The following is a 20,215-nucleotide window of genomic DNA, read 5'->3' on the forward strand; positions in this document are numbered from 1 at the left end:
TTTCGCAGGCAGTATAGAAATATATTACTGAATCTACCTGCGAAATTATATCATTGTGCGACATGTTGTTCAGGGGATGTGACGCCGTAGAGATTGAACTGGGTGAAATCGATACTGCAGGACGAAATCCGCTACAGATACAGGTGAAAATATGTGTACAAACATTTGTGAATTATGTGTATGTGACATGCTTGTACTCAGGCAAAGCCTCTCCAAATAGCTTCTCCTGAAGTCATCGATTTCAACTGTCTGGAGAGCATTGTTGTGAGAGTAAGAACCAGCGACTTCTTATTGCGGTGGTGGTGATAATGTGGACTGAGAAGGGAGAGGAAGAGATGTACAGACAAAGGAGGGTGAAGAGGACATGAACGTAGATATGAGGGAGGAGGGTGGACACAGTGAGGGTAGGGGGGAAATGGACAGATACAGGGAAGAGGAGGATGTGTACTGAGAGAGGGGGAGAAGCCTATGGACAGAGGGAGGGGGAGGAGGAAATGAACAGAATAGGGAAGAGGAAACGGGGAGGGAGAGGGAGAGAGAGTGAGAGCGTGTGTGTGTGTGTGTGGGGGGGGGGGGGGGGGGTTGAACGGAGAGAGGATGGAACTGGAATAAATACCTATCCAGGCAACGCCAGGTGCTTACGTACTTTGCTTATAAACAGAACGCAGCTGGCTTTACTCCTACATACTTAGTGCGTTGATGGTGTAATGCTAATGATTTGCATAAACAAGCCAGTAACAAACTTATGACAGTTGATGGCCTTTTCAGTTTTTAGTGGCCAGCATTGTACGAGGGCTACCCACAAAGTACATTACGTTTTGGAATTGAAAATAAATAAAGTATTGGAAATTTTTTTATTATATACAGATGAAATCCACACTTCAATACTACTTTTCTACATAGTTGCCATTTAAATTAAGGCACTTATCGTAGCGATGGACGAGCTTGGAAATTCCTTCGTCGTAAAATTCGGCCGCCTGCGCCTTCAACCATGTGGTTACCTCTTCTTGAAGCTGTGCGTCGTCATCAAAACGCTGCATAGCCACCCACTTCTTCATTGCTGGGAATAAGCGGAAGTCGCTCGGTGCCAGGTCGGGACTGTACGGCGGATGAGGAAACAACTCCCACTTAAAAGATTCGAGAACTTCACGATTGGCATTTGCCGTGTGGGCCCGGGCGTTGTCGTGAATCACCAAGTTCTTTGAGCCCAGCTTTCCCCTGCGCTTGTTTTGTATTGCTCTTCTGAGGTTGTGCAGAGTTTGGCAATACCTTTGAGAGTTTATTGTAGTGCCTGTTTCCAGGAAATCCACAAAAATCACATCTTTTCTGTCCAAAAACACAGTCGCCATCACCTTCCTTACCGACATTGTCTGCATGCATTTCTTGGGTTTTTGGGGGGAATTCGTGTGCCCCCACTGCATTGACTGCAATTTTGTCTCGCAGTTCACATGCTTAACCCATGTTTCGTCACCAGTAACGGTGCGATCGAGTAATGAGTTGCCATCTTTCTCGTAAGCGTCCAAAAACCGTTAACGCTGCAGCCATTCGCAGATTTTTGTGAATCTCTGTCAAGATTTTTGGTATCCATCTTGCACAACACTTGTGGTAACCAAGCTTTTCGGTAATGATTTCGTGCAACAAACTTCGTGAAATTTGTGGAAAACTCATAGAGAGTTCCGTTATTGTGAAATTACGGTTTTCACGGACCGCGGCATCGACTTTTTCGACAAGTTCGGCAGTCACTATGCTGGGTCTTCCACTTCGCTCTTCGTCGTGATCGTTAGTTCGACCATTTTTAAACTTTATGACCCATGGACGCACTCCACCTTCAGTGATTATGTTGTCCCCATACACTTCACAAAGCTGCCGATAGATTTCTATCGGTGTACAGTTTTTTGCAGTCAGAAACCTTATTACAGCACGCACTTCACACTTCGCGGCATTTTCAATTAACGCTGGCATTTCAAACTGTCACAGTAACTCAACGGAGTACAGCACGAACCTCTCACTAGCACGGCAGGATGCCGACTGAGCGGCGGAATGCCATGACACCAAGATGGCCGCGCTAGCCCCGCCCCTAACGGACACAAACAAAAACGTAATGTACTTTGTGGATAGCCCTCGTAGAATTGTATGGCTATGTGAGACGTATAGGCGGTAACAGAACACCCCGAAGTGTGGGCACCTCCAGCAAGGCGTAAAAGAGGGAAAGAATGCTTGAGTTGGAGGGACCATACTGGACAGGCAGCTCTTATAGGGAGTGTCCCAGGAGGAATGGTCAGTGTCCACGGATATGACAGGAAACAAAAAAAGTCTACTGAACGTGAGCTTTAAAATTCATGCGTAATGGGCTATGAGCACTTATTCAGAAGCAGAGGTGTGTTTCGCAGTAGCAGATGGTTGGACTATATGCGGTAGGTTCCCAGATATGTAAGTGGCTCGAAGACTTCTTAAATAAAAGAACCCAGGACGTTGTCCTTGACGGCGAGTGTTCATCAGACACAAGGGTATCGTCAGGAGCACATAAATAATATGGCGGGCCGGTGAGCGGCAATCTGCGATTGTTTGCTCATGATGCTTTGGTGTACGGGAAGGTGTCGTCGTTGATTCGCTGTAGGATGATACAATATGACTTAGACAAGGTTTCTAGTTGGTGTGATGAGTGGCAGCTTCACGAACTAAAATGGGAATCCTTGGAGGGAAGGGGATGACCTTCTCGTGGAACATTATGAAAACATTTAGAGAACGAGCGTTTGAAGCTGACTGTAGAATGATTATACTGTCCCGTAAGGACCACGAAGATAAGATGAGAGATATTAGGGCTCATATGGAGGTATATGAATAGTCGTTTTTCTCTCGCTGTACATATTTGCGATTTGGACAGGAAAAGAAATGACTAGTAGTGAGTGGTGCAAGGTACCCACCGCCACCCGCCACGCACCGTACAATGGCTTGCGGAGTGTGTACGACACATGCTCAGAAAGTGTATCCTGATCGTAAGGGGCTGTGGTTTTTTGTTTCTTGAGGGTTGGCAACACCGAGTGGTAAAGGGAGTTCCGCTGACCAGAGTGGGCATTGCAGAAACACTGCATTACGTAAACTCAGGGTGTAACGTCCAGCTGCGGGAAACGAGTCGGTCAGAAGTCCCGCCAAGTGCGAGCCACGTGCTGTTGGCCGCTTCCTATTCGCGGAAGGTATAACACCTACCGATTTTTATTTTTTTATTTATTTATTTATTTATTTATTTATTTTTTCACGAGTCAAAACGCTTCACGGAAAGGTGTTACGAACAGAACGAGTGTACTTAAGTGGTGTAAGGAGTTTAGTGGAGGCAGAACAGATGTTTATAACGAACAGAGGCGTGGAAGATCTCCCATTTAGACTGATGAAGTAGTGCAAAATATCAAGGAAACTGTTAGTGAAGACTGCCGATTGACAGTGTACGAAATTTCTGCGATGATTTCACAACTCTCCAGAACTCTGTTATACGAGACAGCCACAGAAACGTTGGAATGCAAGAAACTGTGCGCAAGATGCATCCCAAAACATCTGACAGAGTGGCACAAGAAAAATCTGGCCAGTAGCGCCTACGAATTTCTTGAGCAATTTGAGTTGGGAGGTGTGGATTTTTTGAGCCTGTTGTGTCTGGAAATAAACTCGGGTGGCTCTTTACACGCCTGTGAGAAAAAGACAGACGTCACAGTGGCGTCGCACCAATGCCCCATCTGCTAGAAAATTAAAAAACCATAATTTCGGGGGAAAGATTACAGCCTAAGTGTTTTGGAACCGAAAAGGCATCATTTTGGTCGAATTTCGCCTCAGGGGGCACCATCAGTGCAAAACGATATTGTGAGAGCCTAAAAAAAACTCAAAAGGATTCAAAACAAAAGGAGTGCATACTATGAGAAGAGGTGCTTGTTGCACGACAACACCCGTCCTCACGCAGCCTTAGCCACCAAGGCGCTTATGGACTCATTTGGTAGGGATGTTTTGAACCGCCCTCCGTATTGCCCCGACTTGGCACCTTCAGAAAATGGTTCAAATGGCTCTGAGCACTATGGGACTTAACATCTGAGGTCATCAGTCCCCTAGAACTTAGAACTACTTAAACCTAACTAACCTAAGGACATCACACACATCCATGCCCAAGGCAGGATTCGAACCTGCGACCGTAGCGGTCGCGCGGTTCCAGACTGTAGCGCCTAGAACCGCTCGGCCACTCTGGCCGGCCTGGCGCCTTCAGATAATCAGCTTTTTGACCCGCCTGAAGGCACACATTGAGTGGAATTACATTTTCAACGGACGAGCAGGTGCAGGAAGAGATTCTGAAATGGAGGAAGGAGCTGGCGGGTGTGCTCTTCGAGGAGGGCATAAAGAACCTTGTGCCATAGCTCACCACATGCATTGAACGGGATGGCAATTACGTGGAAAAATGATCAACAAGATCCTGTAATTTTTTAAAGATACATGTTTTCTTAAAAAATGTAAAAATCTAGTACACTTATTTTCTGAACATGCCTCATATATAGATGTAGAGCAGAGCTCATACGGTATTCACTTTAGATCCCTTGTTTATGAAACGTAGTTCTCCTGTTTTGGTCCATACTACCACCTCTCAAAACAGGGAAGAGCAAAGATGTTACAATAGAAGCGATTTGTTTCATAGTATCGCAGAAGTGCTCATAGTTCTTACGGTACGCATTTTAGAGCCCATGTGTATTAGACTTTTTTGCTTCTAGTGATCGTTCCTGTTATGTGCCTGAATATTGACCATTCCTCCTGAGACACCAACTATAAAAGTCACGGTATACTAATAGCGAAATAAAGACCTTGGAAAAAACAAAGTGCATTCCATTCCCCAAATGCTCTCATATATATATAATATATATAATATATAAACCGGTGCCTTTTCAGCATGGTCTCTTCAACTCCTGCATTCCAGTTCTGCTTAGGTCTATATCGTTTCAGCCTTCCTGGAGTGCGGAGTTCTGAAACCTGACCACCTCCTCTCCTCCCCATGTATGAGAGACGCGCACACTTCCATTATCATTATACGTCTCTTACAGCCATTCCGTTCTGCCCTGCTGAGCATTAACTTATCAAATGTAAAATAAACTGACTGAAAATAATCGAAACACGAAGAAATAATTAATGCAGTGTAATGAAATTTCGGGAATAAATTTATCTAGGAAACGTATTTAAGTGATTAACATTGTAAGGTCACAGATTACTGTAAGCGTGAGATACGTCATTGCAAAAGTGAAATGCTCGTTCATTAATAACCAGCGTGACCGCCAGAGTGTTGAATGCAAGCATACAAACGTCAATGCATAGTGTTGTACAGGTGCCAGATGTCAGTTTGTGGGATAGAGTACCCTGTCTATTGCAGGTAGTCGGCCAATACAGAGGCGATTAATGCTGTTTATGATGATGCCGGAGTTGGCATCTGATGATGTCCCATATGTTATTGATCAGGCCAAGCAACATGTCGACACTCCGTAGAGCGTGTTGGGTTGCAACAGCGGTATGTGCGCGAGCGTTATCCAGTTGGAAACCATCCCGTGGAATGCGGTTCATCAGTGGCAGCGCAACAGGTCGAATCACCAGACAGACATGCAAATTTTCAATCAGAGTGCGTGGAATATAGAGTGCTCCTGCTATCATACAAAATTGCGCACCAGACCAGAACTCCAGATGTAGGTCCAGTGTGTCTAGCACGCAGACAGGTTTGGTGCCGGCCCTTATCTCATACACAACACACGGCCATTACTAGCACCGAGGCAGAACCAGCTTTCATCAGAAAACACAGCAGACCTCCAACCTGCTCTCCAATGAGCTGTCACGTGACACCACTGAGCCTCAGATGGCGATGGTTTGGGGTCAGTGGAATGCATGCTACAGGGCGTCTTGCTCGGAGTTGTCCTTGAGTAACCAATATCTAACAGTTCATTATGTCACTGTGGTGCCAACTGCTGCTCAAATTGTTGCTGCAAATACAGTACGATGTGCGAGAGCCATACGCCGGTGGTGCCACGTGATCGTCCAGAGCCCTGCCTTCTCGCGACCGTATATTCTCGTGACCATGACTGCCAGCAGTCACGTAAAGGGGCAACATTCAAAATGGCTCTGAGCACTATGGGACTCAACTGCTGTGGTCATAAGTCCCCTAGAACTTAGAACTACTTAAACCTAACTAACCTAAGGACAGCACACAACACCCAGCCATCACGAGGCAGAGAAAATCCCTGACCCCGCCGGGAATCGAACCCGGGAACCCGGGCGTGGGAAGCGAGAACGCCACCGCACGACCACGAGATGCGGGCAGGGGCAACATTCCTGACAAGTCTTGTGCAGTGCCGCAGAAGGAACACCTGGCTCCTCGCAGCCCCGCTACACAACCCCAAACAAACACTTTACAAATAAAAACAGCGCAAAGAGATGAAGTCCACACACACACACACACACACACACACACACACGAAAAATAGATACACTAAAATCTGCAAAGACACACCATTTACACACAAAAGGAATCGCTGAACTCTCTGGTGAACAAATGTACACTGACTGGGCTGGGACACATAACAAACCACAATCACACTGTGTTCTGGTGTAGTGAAAAAATATTTTACTACGTTATCTGTGGAAAATACTTCTTATAGTTACGTATGCATCAACGTCTCAGCATGATGTGGAGAATGGAAGCGCTTGCCACCCGAAAACGTAAGTAAATACGAAAATAGGCGCGGAAACATCGCGAAAAACAAAGTTAAATTCTAGAAGATAGGTTAACTCCCAGCAAAAAACTTTCTCATCAACATCGTTTGGTTGCAGATGACAAGCTACGTAATTAACACAGAAGTGATCCAGAAAGTTGATGCACACCAAATATAAAGGTATTTAAAAAAAAGAAATGATCTGTTGTTTGAAGTAAAAATGCACATAATTTTATAATCATTTAACAAAATGTTCACATTGCAGAATAAATTAAAAAAAGGAAAACCCACTGATGATGGGACAGTGGTGCCGAAACATGCTTGGGATTAGATTAAATTATTTTTTCGTTCCATAGATCCGTGCTGAGGAGATCCTCGTGGATATGGAACATGCCAATTTTTTTAAAGCTGAAATAACAATACTAATAGTGTAAGTATATACAATACATCATTTCTTTCTATTAAAAAATTCGTCAATGGAGTAGAAGGAGTTGGCCACTAGTAAGTCTTTCAGGCTCCTTTTAAACTGATCTTTATTTGTAACTAAATTTTTTTATGTTTGCTGGCAAATTATTGAAGATGAGTGTTCCTGAGTAGTGGACCCCTTTTTGAACTAAAGTAAGTGCTTTTAAGTCCTTGTGCAGATCATTTTTGTTCCTGGTATTGTATGTATGAACTGAGCTGTTTGTTGGAAAAAGAGATATATTATTTAGGACAAATTTCATTAAGGAGTAAATATACTGAGAGGCACTGGTTAGTATACCCAGTTCTTTGAAGAGGTTTCTACAGGACGTCCGTGAATTTACTCCACAAATAATACGTTTTACGCGCTTTTGGACTCTGAAAACTTTTGTTTGACTTGAAGAGTTACCCCAAAATATTATACCATATGACATTATGGAATGACAGTAGGCAAAGTATGCAAGCTTTTTCATTTTTATGTCGCCTATGTCTGCTAACACTCGAATTGCAAACACAAATTTGTTAAGGCGTTTCTGCAGTTCTGTGGTGTGCTCCTCCCAACTGAATTTATTATCAAGTTGTAATCCCAGGAATTTAAGACTGTGAACCTCTTCTATCGGCTCTTCTTCATACTTTATGCATATGTTGTGTGGAAACCTCTTACAGGTTCTGAATTGCATATAGTGAGTCTTTTCGTAGTTTAATGTCAGTGAGTTGGCTTTAAACCATTTATTAATGTCCATGAAAATATCATTAGCAGATCTTTTTAGAACTACACTCGACATACTATTCATTGCAATACTTGTGTCATCCGCAAACAAAACGAACTCTGCTTCTGGCAGTGTAGCTGATGAGAGATCATTAATGTACACAAGAAAAAGCAGTGGCCCTAAGATGGATTCTTGTGGGACACTACATATAAATTTCTTCCCATTCTGATGATGACTTAATTCACTAGTCCCCTGCACTGACACCCTTTGTTTCCTGTTAGCGGGGTGTGACTTGAACCGTTTTGCAGCGCTGCCTGTGACACCGTAGAATTCAAATTTATTTAAAAGGACATTGTGGTTCACACAATCGAATGCCTTTGACAAATCACAGAAAATACCTGCTGCTTGTAACTTGTTATTTAATGAATTAAGTACGTTTTCACGGTAGGTGTAAATAGCCTTCTCGATATCAGAACCCTTCAGAAATCCAAACTGTGTTCCTGATAATATGTTATTTGTGGTCAGATGGTTGAGAAGCTGCCTGTGCATTACTTTTTTCTAAAATTGTTGAGAATGCTGGCAAAAGTGAAATCGGTCTGTAGTTTGATGGTAACTCTTTATCCCCTTTCTTGAATAGAGGCTTAACATCTGCATATTTTAGCCAGTCAGGAAATGTCCCAGTTATAATTGACTGGTTACACTGAGAAAAACGGTGTTTTGCACAACTGGCGGACCTCACATAAAAAAAAACAGTGATGTGTTGATAATGGCGTCTTTGTCACCCTAAAGACATTCTTGATTAACATGAGCTCACCACGTCCAGTTTCAAAGGTAACTAACGCTCACGCCCGTTATAGCGTGTACTTAAAGCAATCGTGACTTTCATCGTCATAGTGAAGCTACTACTGCCGCTCTTACGTGACTGACGCGAAATTTGAACAGACATCATGTTTCAAATGTAGAAACACGTCTGCAGACTTTGGTTTATGTCTCACAGCTCCTTTTTGGTGTTGCGATTTTTTCCGTTAGTGTATTTTTACATTTTATCGTCGCTGTACGGAAAGAGAGCGATAAGAAAGCAAGGTACTGGCGACAACTCGGCAGGCAGAACGCCGGTGTGAGGCACGGCGGTGCGGAGTTGTGAAACCCGCCCCCCACGTAAGAGAGACGCGCGTAGGGCGGCAAAGATGCGCAGGCGCGTTTTGGGGAGGGGTGGCGGGCGCGCTGCGCGGAGCCGACCTCGGCGCGACCCACCCACCGCCAGTGTGGCGGCAGCCGCAGCAGCAGCAGCCGACACAGACAGACAGCCGGCGAGTCGGCGGTTTCCGGCCAGCAGCGCAAGCAGGGCCCGCACCCGTCTCTCTGGCAGGTGGGTGGCCCGCCCTGCCGCGCACCCCTTCCCAAGAGCCGCGTCTCGGGCGGAAAAGTGCGAAACCCAGTCACCAACGAGAAAGTAGATTTGCTTCAGGAGCAAATTGTAGCAGTTAATTTGGTAGAAGCACTAATTGTAGTAGGATTTAGGATTTAAGTTCCGCCCCAACAGCTGTAAACAAATAGTTTAAACAAAAATGTGCTCCGCTTGTTATTCTTATACACAATTATTAGGCAGTGAGTTTCCTGTTCGCTCATGGCGTGTCGAAAGCTCGTAAGAACAGAGAGGTTTCCTCAAAGCAGAGAGGATTTATGGAATGGGATAGTCTCTTGCTTCCCCAAATTACCTCCCTATAAGACTGCCGTGATTTTTTTAACAATTGCAGTGAATCTGAATAGCCTCGAACAGGAACCTCACGAATATATGCATAGGCGCCCTTGACGTCCCTGTGCTAGCGGCAGAGCATAGTGCACACCACCGTCCGCTATGGAGCCAAACAAACCCAGTGTATGTACCAAGACTGTAAGGTGAATCACCGGGCTGCGGTCACGTATTCGGTGCTGTAAGACGAGCAAACGATTCCCGTACCTACGTAAAGTCCAGCTGACAAGCTGCAACAGGCACATATGAGTTAAATAATTACTCCCATCCTATGCGCCTCGCATTTTCATCCTTTGCACCATTCGTCGGTTTTTGTTTGTGCTGGGGAGGGAGGCGAGAAGAAAATTTCTTATTATTGGTTCAAAACGGGTCTGAGGATTATGGGACTTAACTGCTGAGGTCATCAGTCCCCTAGAACTTACAACTACTTAAACTTAACTAACCTAAGGACATCACACACATCCATGCCCGAGGCAGGATTCGAACCTGCGACCGTAGCGCTCGCGCGGTTCCAGACTTTAGCACCTAGAACCGCTCGGCCGCCCTGGTGGCCGGCTTTCTTACTATTATTTGCAGTACTTTGTGGTACCTTAATGGTTTTATGGACTGTCATCTGGTCGTTGGATTTCGCGTAGTGTTCCGCGTGGTAAGCTGTAAAAGCTTCGTTAAAGTAGTGGTAATATGAGTTAGTACGACCTGTTTGAAAACCTGATTATTTTCTATATGCGAGCCTTTAGCTTATTCATCTGACATTCATTGCGAAGCATTATTGCTAACACGACCAGTGCATCTCATTCTCTGCATTGGAAAGATAAACAACGACTCGATGCATCCAATTTTCTGGAAATGAACCAGGTGTCTAGGAATGAACATGTCAGTTGTCAAAAGAAATGCTTGAGAAACGGTTGTCAGGCAGAAAATATTCTCAGCTGAAAGTAGTGTGACATTTAGACACATTAAAGTAATCTTTTCTTGTGGTACTGAGGAAATTTAAATCACCTCTTCGCAGTAGTCCGCTCTAACGAGCAAGATAGCGCAGCTGTTTGCACACTAGACATGCATTCCAGATGAAGAGGGTTCAAATCCCGTGCAAGCCTCATGTGTAGTTTTTCCAGGATTTCTCTAAATGGATAAAGGCGAATTACGAAATGAATCCAATGACCGCTTTCAGAAGGACGTGGCTGTTTGCCTTCTGCTACTTGTGAGTGATTCGCTCTCCATTAAGTGACACATTGTTGCTAATGAACGTTTTTAAAATAGTGATTCAAACTTTATCGGATTCCTGTGGCAGAGTCAGCTCGTTGACTGCAGTTACATGCGCTGATAAACGGACCATTAATACTAGAACGGCCTGTCTCTTTAAAATTCTACCACTAAGCTCTCCAAAAGGAATTGTTTCTCTATATTTTCAGGAATTCCTTTCTCACATTTGGGATATTTCTGTCAAGTTGCCCTTTTCCGTTGTATTCGCGACAGTTGAATCTTAAGGTTTAGTAAGCGAGAATATTAAGCTCGTTTTGCAAGAATAATTAAAGACATTAATAGGCAAAATAACGCTCAAAATTAATCGGAAATTTTGTCCAGTTTTCAGTCCACTTGATACTGAAGAAACTGATGTTTCGCCAGAATAGTGACTCACAGATAAAGAACAAAATGTCTCTGTCGATTGGCAACATTTTTCTCTAATGAGCTAGACCTACTTTTAACTTCGGCCCCCGCGGAGCGCGTGACGCTTCTCGTCTTGTCCTGTAAACCTTAATAGAAACTAAGGGTAACCAAAGATCACCGTCAGTGTGAAAAAGTCAGATTCGAAGTTGGAAATTAAACATCGGCTACAACTTGTTATATGTGCGGCCGCTGTGAAAGGTGCAATCAAAAGGACACACAAAATCGATTTGTCGAGGAGGGAAGACGTGTTCGACGGAAACTGCTGTGACAAACCGAGTTCCACTGAAAGAGGACAAACTACATACTTATTACTCTGTACTGTCCCATGTACTTTATTTCTAGTAGTTCTATTACTCTATGTTCGAAATTGTTATCCTTCAACTGTTACTTTATTAGTTAATTAGCCTTTGGTTTCACAATCGACACTTACGAAAATCGTGTTAACATAGAACATATCGTCAGTATATGCTATACATAGAATACAAAGCGCACAAATGTTATATAAGAACGGCGATTTAAGCTCCTATTTGTAGGTCTCGTGTAAGTGGGTGGGTGAGCTGATTCATGGGCACGAGGAAGGTAAGGGCATGTCACATTCAGTGCCTACCAAATCACTGTTGAGCGTATACCAAACTTATGGTTGGTCACTTAGTTTACATTACTGAATACTTTCCTTGCAGATCACTTCACAGAATATTTGTCAGTGTGAAACTATAGAACAGAATGCCGAATATGTCTATAATATAGATGTTATTATTTATTCACAAAATCTGCGATGTTTGCGTCCAGTAACAAGGCTGAGGGGAAACTGTGACATCGTAAAGCAGACGTGTAGGCGGTCTGCTGGGGCAAGCTGAAGTCCTTGCGGTAGGTCAGAGAATCACTTGGCAAATGTCGAGCGCGATCGGAGATGCCAGGAACCTTTATTGATATTAGGTCTGTCTTTCAGGTGAATTATCTCTGCGGGGAATAAAACACTTTCTTCGAAATTACTTTCTGCTGGTATTATAGTGTACTGAGAAAGATTTTGTTTATTTCTGTTTGCTGTTGTGCAGCTAACTTTCCAGTGAACACTATTAAACTTGTCCATTTATAGTCGGCTTTTTCGTAATCCAAACGACACAGTTGTGTTTCTATTTTGTAAGACTATAGCAGGATATTGTACTTTCTGCATCTCGCGTAGTGTAGATGGTAACGGCTCCTGTTTTAGTAAAGCACACGAAGACAGGCGACGCCATTTTCATTGTGGCACGATGCTGAACAACCTTAAAATGAGGGTAAGACTGTTGCTGAGATGCCCCGAGAAAAACAGCAGGTAGCGAAACCATACCCACGTATATACTTGATATTCACTGTGGATTATGTAATACGTGTATGTTGTACATATCAGAAGCAGGTTTAAAACAGTCTTCCGTGAATGAACGAACATGTGGTCCAAACTCACTCACATCAGTCACGTGATCATTTCTGAAATCTAGCTTGATTATGTGAGAGAACTACCAAGCTCAACCGTCCCTACCACATGGAGCCAGTCCTCTAATAAGAGTTTGATAACGAACACCATAAAAGCCTCCACAACACAGATATACTTTACGTTATATGTATAATACAGCACTTATGCATAATATAGTGTGTTTATACGTCATTATGTAATATGTTATTTTATTTACTCCATCGCTATGAAGTCAGAACCCTCTGGCAAAGACTATCTGACGCTCTACAGAAACAAATTCCATCGTTTTGTTTACTTTTTCTAATACAACCGACTTACCACCTATATATTTGTTGACCTTGACGTCTGTTCATTATTCTCTGGTTCGTAGGGCGCTAACTGCGTAGATGGAACATTCATGCACTATACAGTGCGTTTGTTTTAACTTGACACAACTAACTATCTCGAAAACAACACATCGTACGAAAAAGATGTTCTAGGTGAAAAGTTAATATTAGTAAAAGGGACATATGTCTGTACGACAGCTAGCCATCTTCTAACCACCCTCGTGTGTGGGTAGGTTCGACTTTGTATTTACAAATGGAAACCCCCTATTTTTAGTGCATATAAGGATTTTACGCCAAACAATTGTTTTCTATTCGTGGTTGTTGCCACTACATTCGACAAATATTAAGCGTGCCTGTTTTTGCAATTAAGAACCCGACGCATTTGCTTCCACATTTCGTTTACGATGTAAACCTTTGTGCTCTAACGATTGATATTTATATTCGAAATTTACTGGGGTATTGCAAATTTGATTGTACAATACCATATGATTAGCCGTTTCAGTGTCTGCTTACAACCTACGTTCAGCTTGATCCAGGAACAGCGACATGGATGCAGTAGTTTTTTGTTTTCACCTGATGCCAGAAATCTGTGAGTCGCCTTGCCTCTCACCAGTCAGGCGCTTGATTTAGGTTGTTATCTATGAAACGTGCGCGTCACTATCACTTCATGGACATTTTACCTTACTACAATGGTTGTGGTTTGTATTCCGTCAGTATCCGCGTAGCGGCCAGCACGAGAGTTACAGTGGTTTGATGGAAACTCGCGCCGAAATTAGTCACATTGTTGGGGGGGGGTTCGAGGGCGGCCACCTAAATTAAGCGTTTCGACTGACCACAATCAACCCCATAGGGAACAGAAAACTACGTTATCATACAAGTAGTTTATCAGAAATAAGTGTCTAGACATTATTTGTACTGTACAATCACATCTGCAACACTCAAGTAACATTTGAACATCAGTATCAACAGTTAGAACACAAAATGTTACGTTAATATCGTAAATGAAATGTAGAATCAAACGCGTCGGTTCTTAATTGCTAAAATAGGCACGCTTGATATTTGTCGATTACAGCGTCGTCTGCCGGCCGCGGTGGTCTCGCGGTTCTAGGCGCGCAGTCCGGAACCGTGCGACTGCTACGGTCGCAGGTTCGAATCCTGCCTCGGGCATGGATGTGTGTGATGTCCTTAGGTTAGTTAGGTTTAAGTAGTTCTAAGTTCTAGGGGACTGATGACCACAGCAGTTGAGTCCCATAGTGCTCAGAGCCATTTGAACCATTTTTGAACAGCGTCGTCTGCCACGAATGGGAAACAATGGTTTGTGTAAACAGTACGTACGTTATGGCGTAGAATCCGAATATGCAATAAAATGGGGTGGGGTCTTCCCATTTGAAAATACAATTTTGACCCCCCCCCCCCCCCACACACACACACACGGGGGGTAGATGGAAGGTGTCCATTTGTAGCGCAGACAGATGTCCTCTTTACTTATATTAACTTTCTCCTAGAACGTTATTTTTGTACGATGCGTCGTTTTCGAGATACTTAATTGTCTGAAGTTAAACACTCTGTGTATGCCACCCAACCAGTCTCTGTCCATCAGTCTCAACCTGTTGCTCATTTATTTTCTATTCTGCATAGATATTATGTAAGATGACTGAAAGCCTATAAATGCGTATAGAAGGCCACGTGTGAGTATATGTTTGTAACACATGAGACTGTTACATGTGTGAAACAAGGTGAATTGCTGGACTTTTGAGGTAAGTAATCGATTACACATTGGATGATTACAAAACTCAGTAATAAACTGTTGGTGAGAAAAAAAAAACCCTTGAAGCTTTCGTAATATTACCTACACATAATCCAGACAGGCGTTGTTGGGTACCTTTACAATTTATCTACGTGCAGGTACAGAAGTATCAGTCTTCTACAGTTCATGGAAACGGAAAACCAAGTTGTGACTGCGAGTTTCAAGCTACATACGTAGACGTAAGGTGATCGTAGTCAACAAGCTAAATTCTTTTCCACTGATCCCTGGCAAGTGACATTGAACCCAACTTCAACCGTTCCGTTGTTTATGATAGTCAAAAGGAGTCGATTTCAGATCCCTGCACGACCATCTTAATCTAAGTTTTTCAAGACAGATCTTTTTTAAGGTTCCGGCTGACTCCTCATTTCTCTCCACTTCAACTAATGATTCGTCTTTAATTACTCGAATATCGCCATCTTGCCTTCCTCCGTCTTGCCTCCCTTCTTTTTTTTTATACTCGAGAAAAGAACAGTTGCTAGAAGTTGCTACGGGAGTTCTTAGACGAAGAAAAAGTGAGAGGATACACTTATTTTCTCGCCCAATTTCTTGTGTCCTACCTTCGCTAAATATCGAAGTTAGTAAAATATGATCGCTCTGATAAAAAACACCGAATTTTTTTAGGTAAACGCATTTACATTGTATTTTGCATGAATTGTGTTCCAACAACTTGTATTCAAGACGTCCAGTGATCTTTGCTACCGCCACTGTGTGTTAGTTGCAGTGTTGTGTCAATCTATCATCATGTTGAACATCGCAGACGTCCAATGCTGGTGATTTGGCGTTGGTAACTGAATTTGTGCATTCGTGACGAGAGTCGAAAATGAACATGGAATATTAGGAGTTACTGTATCCAGTGCCATGACATTATAAATCGTTCATGAGAAAACACAATTTCTGGAGAAAAATTAAACCTAATGGTACAGGAAGGAGGAAATTAAGTAGGATTGCTTTTACACATACACATCAGAAAAAGTTTTGCGTCACCCCAGTTCCCAGAACTCTTGAAGACAGACGTTGACTGTGGATATTGTATCACAGACACAGTCCCTTTGATTGTTCAGAGATGTCACTGAACCCGCCCAAAGATGTAAACAACCATGCATGAGCAGTGCCTATTAGACAGAGGGGGTCCGACAGCCGATCAGTTCCAGCCATTCCATCGGGAAGGAGGTACACAGCTCGGGTTGTCTGTAGTTCAACCATGCCTAGACGGTCAATACCGCGGTTCGATCGCGTCTGCATTGTTACTTTGTGCCAGGAAGGGCTCTCAAAAAGGGAAGTGTCCAGCCGTCTCGGAGCGAACCAAAGCGATGTTGTTCGGACATGGAGGAGATACAGAGAGACAGGAACTGTCGATGACATGCCTCGCTCAGGCTGCCTAGGGGCTAGTACTGCGGTGGATGACCGCTACCTATGCATTATGGCTCGGAGGAACCCTGACAGCAATGCCGCAATTCTGAATAACGCTTTTCGTGCAGCCGCAGGACGTCGTATTACGACTCAAACAGTGCGCAATAGGCTGCATGATGCGCAACTTCACTCCCCACGTTCATGGCGAGGTCCATCTCTGCAACCACGACACCATGCAGCGCGGTGCAGATGGGTCCAACAACATGCCGAATGGACCGCTCGGGATTGGCATCACGTTCTCTTCACCGATAAGTGTCGCACATGCCTTCAGCCAAACAATCGTCGGAGACGTGTTTGGAGGCAACCCGGTCAGGCTGAACGCCTTAGACACACAGTCCAGAGTGTGCAGCAAGGTGGAGATTCCCTGCTATTTTGGGGTGGTATTGTGTGGAGCCGACGTATACGCCGCTGGTGGTGATGGGAGGCGCCGTAACGGCTGTGCGATACGTGAATACCATCCTCCGACCGATAGTGCAACCATATCGGCAGCATGTTGGCGAGACATTCGTCTTCATGAACGAAAATTCGCGCCCTCATCGTACACATCTTGTGGATGACTTCCTTGAGAATAACAACATCGCTCGACTAGAGTGGCCAGCATGTTCTCCAGACATGAACCTTATCGAACATGGCTGAGAGAGATTGAAAAGGGCTGTTTATGGACGACATGACCCACTAACCACTCTGAGGGAGCTACGCCGAATCGCCGTTGATGTGTGGGACAATCTGGACCAACAGTGCCTTGATGAACTTGTGGATGGTATGCCACGACGAATATAGGCATGCATCAATGCAAGAGGACGTGCTACTGATTATTAGAGGTACCGGTGTGTACAGAAGTATGGACCACCACCTCCGAAGGTCTTCCTGTATGGTGGTACAACATACAGTGTGTGTGGATTTTATGAGCAATAAAAAGGGCGGAAATGATGTTTATGTTGATCTCTATTCCAATTTTCTGTACAGGTTCCGGAACTCTGGGAACCGAGGTAAAGCAAAACTTTTTTTGATGTGTGTACAAAAGTAAAGGCCACGAAAATAACAGCAGAACTAAACTATTGCGCTCACCATGTCGACAAGTACGCCATCTCTCCAACGCAGCAGCTAGAACAACACAGTATCTACAAAAAGAAAATTTCGGCGAGAACTGCGCAAACAAAACTTTAGGGGAGAGCTGCTACTGTCAAACCTCTTGCGATCAAGTGACTGGAGAGAAGGGGCATAGGTGACACAAAGATCACAAAATCTGTCCACAAAATCTGTCAAGCGACAAGTGTAAGAATATAATGTGGTCTGACGTGTCTGCACCTACCACAGAACGTAGTTATCTTGTGCAAAACGTGCGGTGAACCTTACAGTACAGAATGCATTTTTACAACTGTGAGCTGGGGTCAAGGTTCTACAATGAGTTGCTGGTAATATCATGGTACGCAGTGTGTTGTATTGTCGCATTGAATGGAAAATTAAGTCCGTAACTTCCGGCCGAGTGGCACTGTTGGTACAGTGTGGGTCCGTACAGGATTGATCGGCAATGACACCGTTGAACACCCGAGACGTAGATGAAACTATAATTGTTTGTTTCCTCCGTAGTGCAGGCTATCATCAAGATTGGTTCGGTGAGCTTGAGGATTAAATAACATGTCCTCTGTGGCCTTGCACGACCACTGCATTTAAATTTCTCGGAGTATGGGGCCCCACGGTATATTCTTGAGAAGGTGGCACGTTAAATACCGCATGTCTGCTCGGCCTTCAGATGGTGTCCCATTCGTGGGGAGCGATGAAATATATTCTGATACCATGATTCTCTGCTTGAAAGTCGCACCTGTGGCAGGTTCAAGACCTGACGACATTCTAGTCATATGACAGGCTAAACTATTCAGTTCACCGTGCCAACGATACAGCATTTGCCTAGGAATGTTTATGGCGTGTTGACGACGGTCGTGGTACACAGTCGAGACAACGAAGACGCATTTTCCGATAAACTTAATTTCTTGAGTATCATGGAAGTGCATTTCTTGCTGGAAACATAGTTCTGGTAGTATGACAAAGCAAGAGACTGGCTTTGCCGACAAAACTGTTCTGAGACGATGGTTGCTGTCAGTAGTAGCTTTTATTCATTTCCCTGACGGATTCCGCTGTAGGCTTGTGCGTACGTCAGGCGGGCGATGGGCGGCTGGCGTTGTGCTCTCGGCCGTTCGCCTATTGAGGCCACCGGCGGTGCCGGCTCGGCTGTGGTGCTAGGTGACTCGGCCAGCTCGGCCATAGGCAAAGCTGACTGGCTGGTGGTTGGTGTGTTGCGAGGTGGCGGAGAATTTTAGGAAAGTGTAGCCCATTTGTAAAGGAGACCGCGACCCAGTCTTGAATACTGCTGGAGTGTTTGCGATCCCAATCAGGTTGGATTAAAGGAAGACTTTGAAGTCGTTCAGGAGGGATCCGCTAGATTTGTTACTCGCTCAACATGCGAATATTACGGAGCTGCTTCGTGAACTCAAATGAAAATCTTGGAAGCAAGACGACGACACCTTTGTGAAACAGTATTGAGAAAATTTAGATAACTGGCATTTGCAGCTGACTCCAGAACGATTCTACTCGTGCCAATATATTACGTTGGTGCATAAGTTAATAGCGTTTTTGTTTTGTATGTTAGTATTCCGGATGCTATGGGTTTATTGAATGTCATTTTCTATTTGTAGTTGACTGTTGCTATTTGAGTTCACATATTGTGATTTTTGTCATTTGGAGACAGTGAGTGGAGCTGCGGACGCTAGAGAATGGAGTGCCAAGTGGAGGAATCGGAAAATTTCCGGCATATTCCTCTGTTTGAGTTCAGTAGGGGGGTGACGAAAACGGAGGCAGCGAGGGACATTTGCGCCTTTTATGGGTATAAAACCATTGGACAGAGCACGGCAAGTAAATGGTTTTCTCGTCTTAAGGAGGATCGTTTGACATTACTGACTCTCCATGTTGAGGAAGACCTAGGGGCTTTAATGAAGGTCGTTTAAAGGTGTTAATCCACAATGAACCAGGTTATTGTACTCGAGAACTGGGATATGTGATGAGCTGTAATCATTCCGCCACCATGCGACTTTTGCATGCAGGGGGGAGGTTCAAAAATAGGGTGTAACGCTACCACATGCTCTAAACCAAAATGAAAAAAAAAGAGAAATGGTCACATGTGACTCTGTACTTGCACGTCATGACAATTGGAACGTGAACAACACCCGACCACTCTTATTCTGTACCGTTACTGGTGACGAGAAATGGCGTCTGTATGCCGACATAAGGAAAAGAAAGGAATGGTTAGGTCCAAACAAAGCAGAACTCACCGTACAAAAACCTACACGTATACGTAAAAAAAAAAATAATGAAGTGCATCTGGTGGAACAGCGACGGTGTGGTGTACTACAAATAGCTTCTCCGAGATGTATCCATTACTGCTCATATTTGTTGTCGGCAACTGAGACGTCTTGTAGAAGCAGTTCGAGAACAGTGACCAAAAAGACTGCTTAAAGTGATGCTACGCCACGGTAACGCTCGCCCGCAATCTTCTAGACCGGCAAAAAACACTTTACAGGAGTTGTCTTGGGAAGGCATTCCGCATCACACATTATTCGCCAGATCTTGCCTCCTCAGATTTTCATCTTCTCCGTTCTCTATCGAACAATTTTGAAGGAACTTCCTCTCCGGATGAAAATGCGCTCCGACCATGGCTCGACGAGTTGTTCGCCTCAACACCACGTGATTTCTACAGTAGTGGAATCGAAAAGTTATTCCAACGTTGGCAGACTGTTTCAAATAGTAAAGGAGAACATATTATTGACGATAAAAGTCTCTGTTACGTGTATCTGTCGTGTTTACTAAACTTACGGAAAAACGCTACGAAGTTACGCACCAACCTTATTCATTTCGC

General features: G+C 44.1%; 1 protein-coding gene across 4 annotated transcripts in view; it reads left to right on the top strand.

Annotated features, from left to right (window-relative positions):
- The window catches only part of LOC126458529 (uncharacterized), a 293,197-nt gene that overhangs the window by 71,435 nt on the left and 201,547 nt on the right, over window positions 1-20,215 (top strand). Inside the window, exon 1 of one of the 4 annotated variants that reach the window (XM_050095633.1) lies at window positions 9,130-9,257. The exons of the other annotated variants lie outside the window; for them this stretch is intronic. The gene's annotated coding sequence lies outside the window, so the exon portion shown is untranslated. Of the gene's footprint in view, window positions 1-9,129; window positions 9,258-20,215 lie in introns of those variants that run through there. 4 annotated transcript variants of the gene reach the window in all.

The sequence above is a fragment of the Schistocerca serialis genome, chromosome 2 (genome assembly GCF_023864345.2).
Source record: "Schistocerca serialis cubense isolate TAMUIC-IGC-003099 chromosome 2, iqSchSeri2.2, whole genome shotgun sequence".
NCBI lineage: Eukaryota > Metazoa > Arthropoda > Insecta > Orthoptera > Acrididae > Schistocerca > Schistocerca serialis.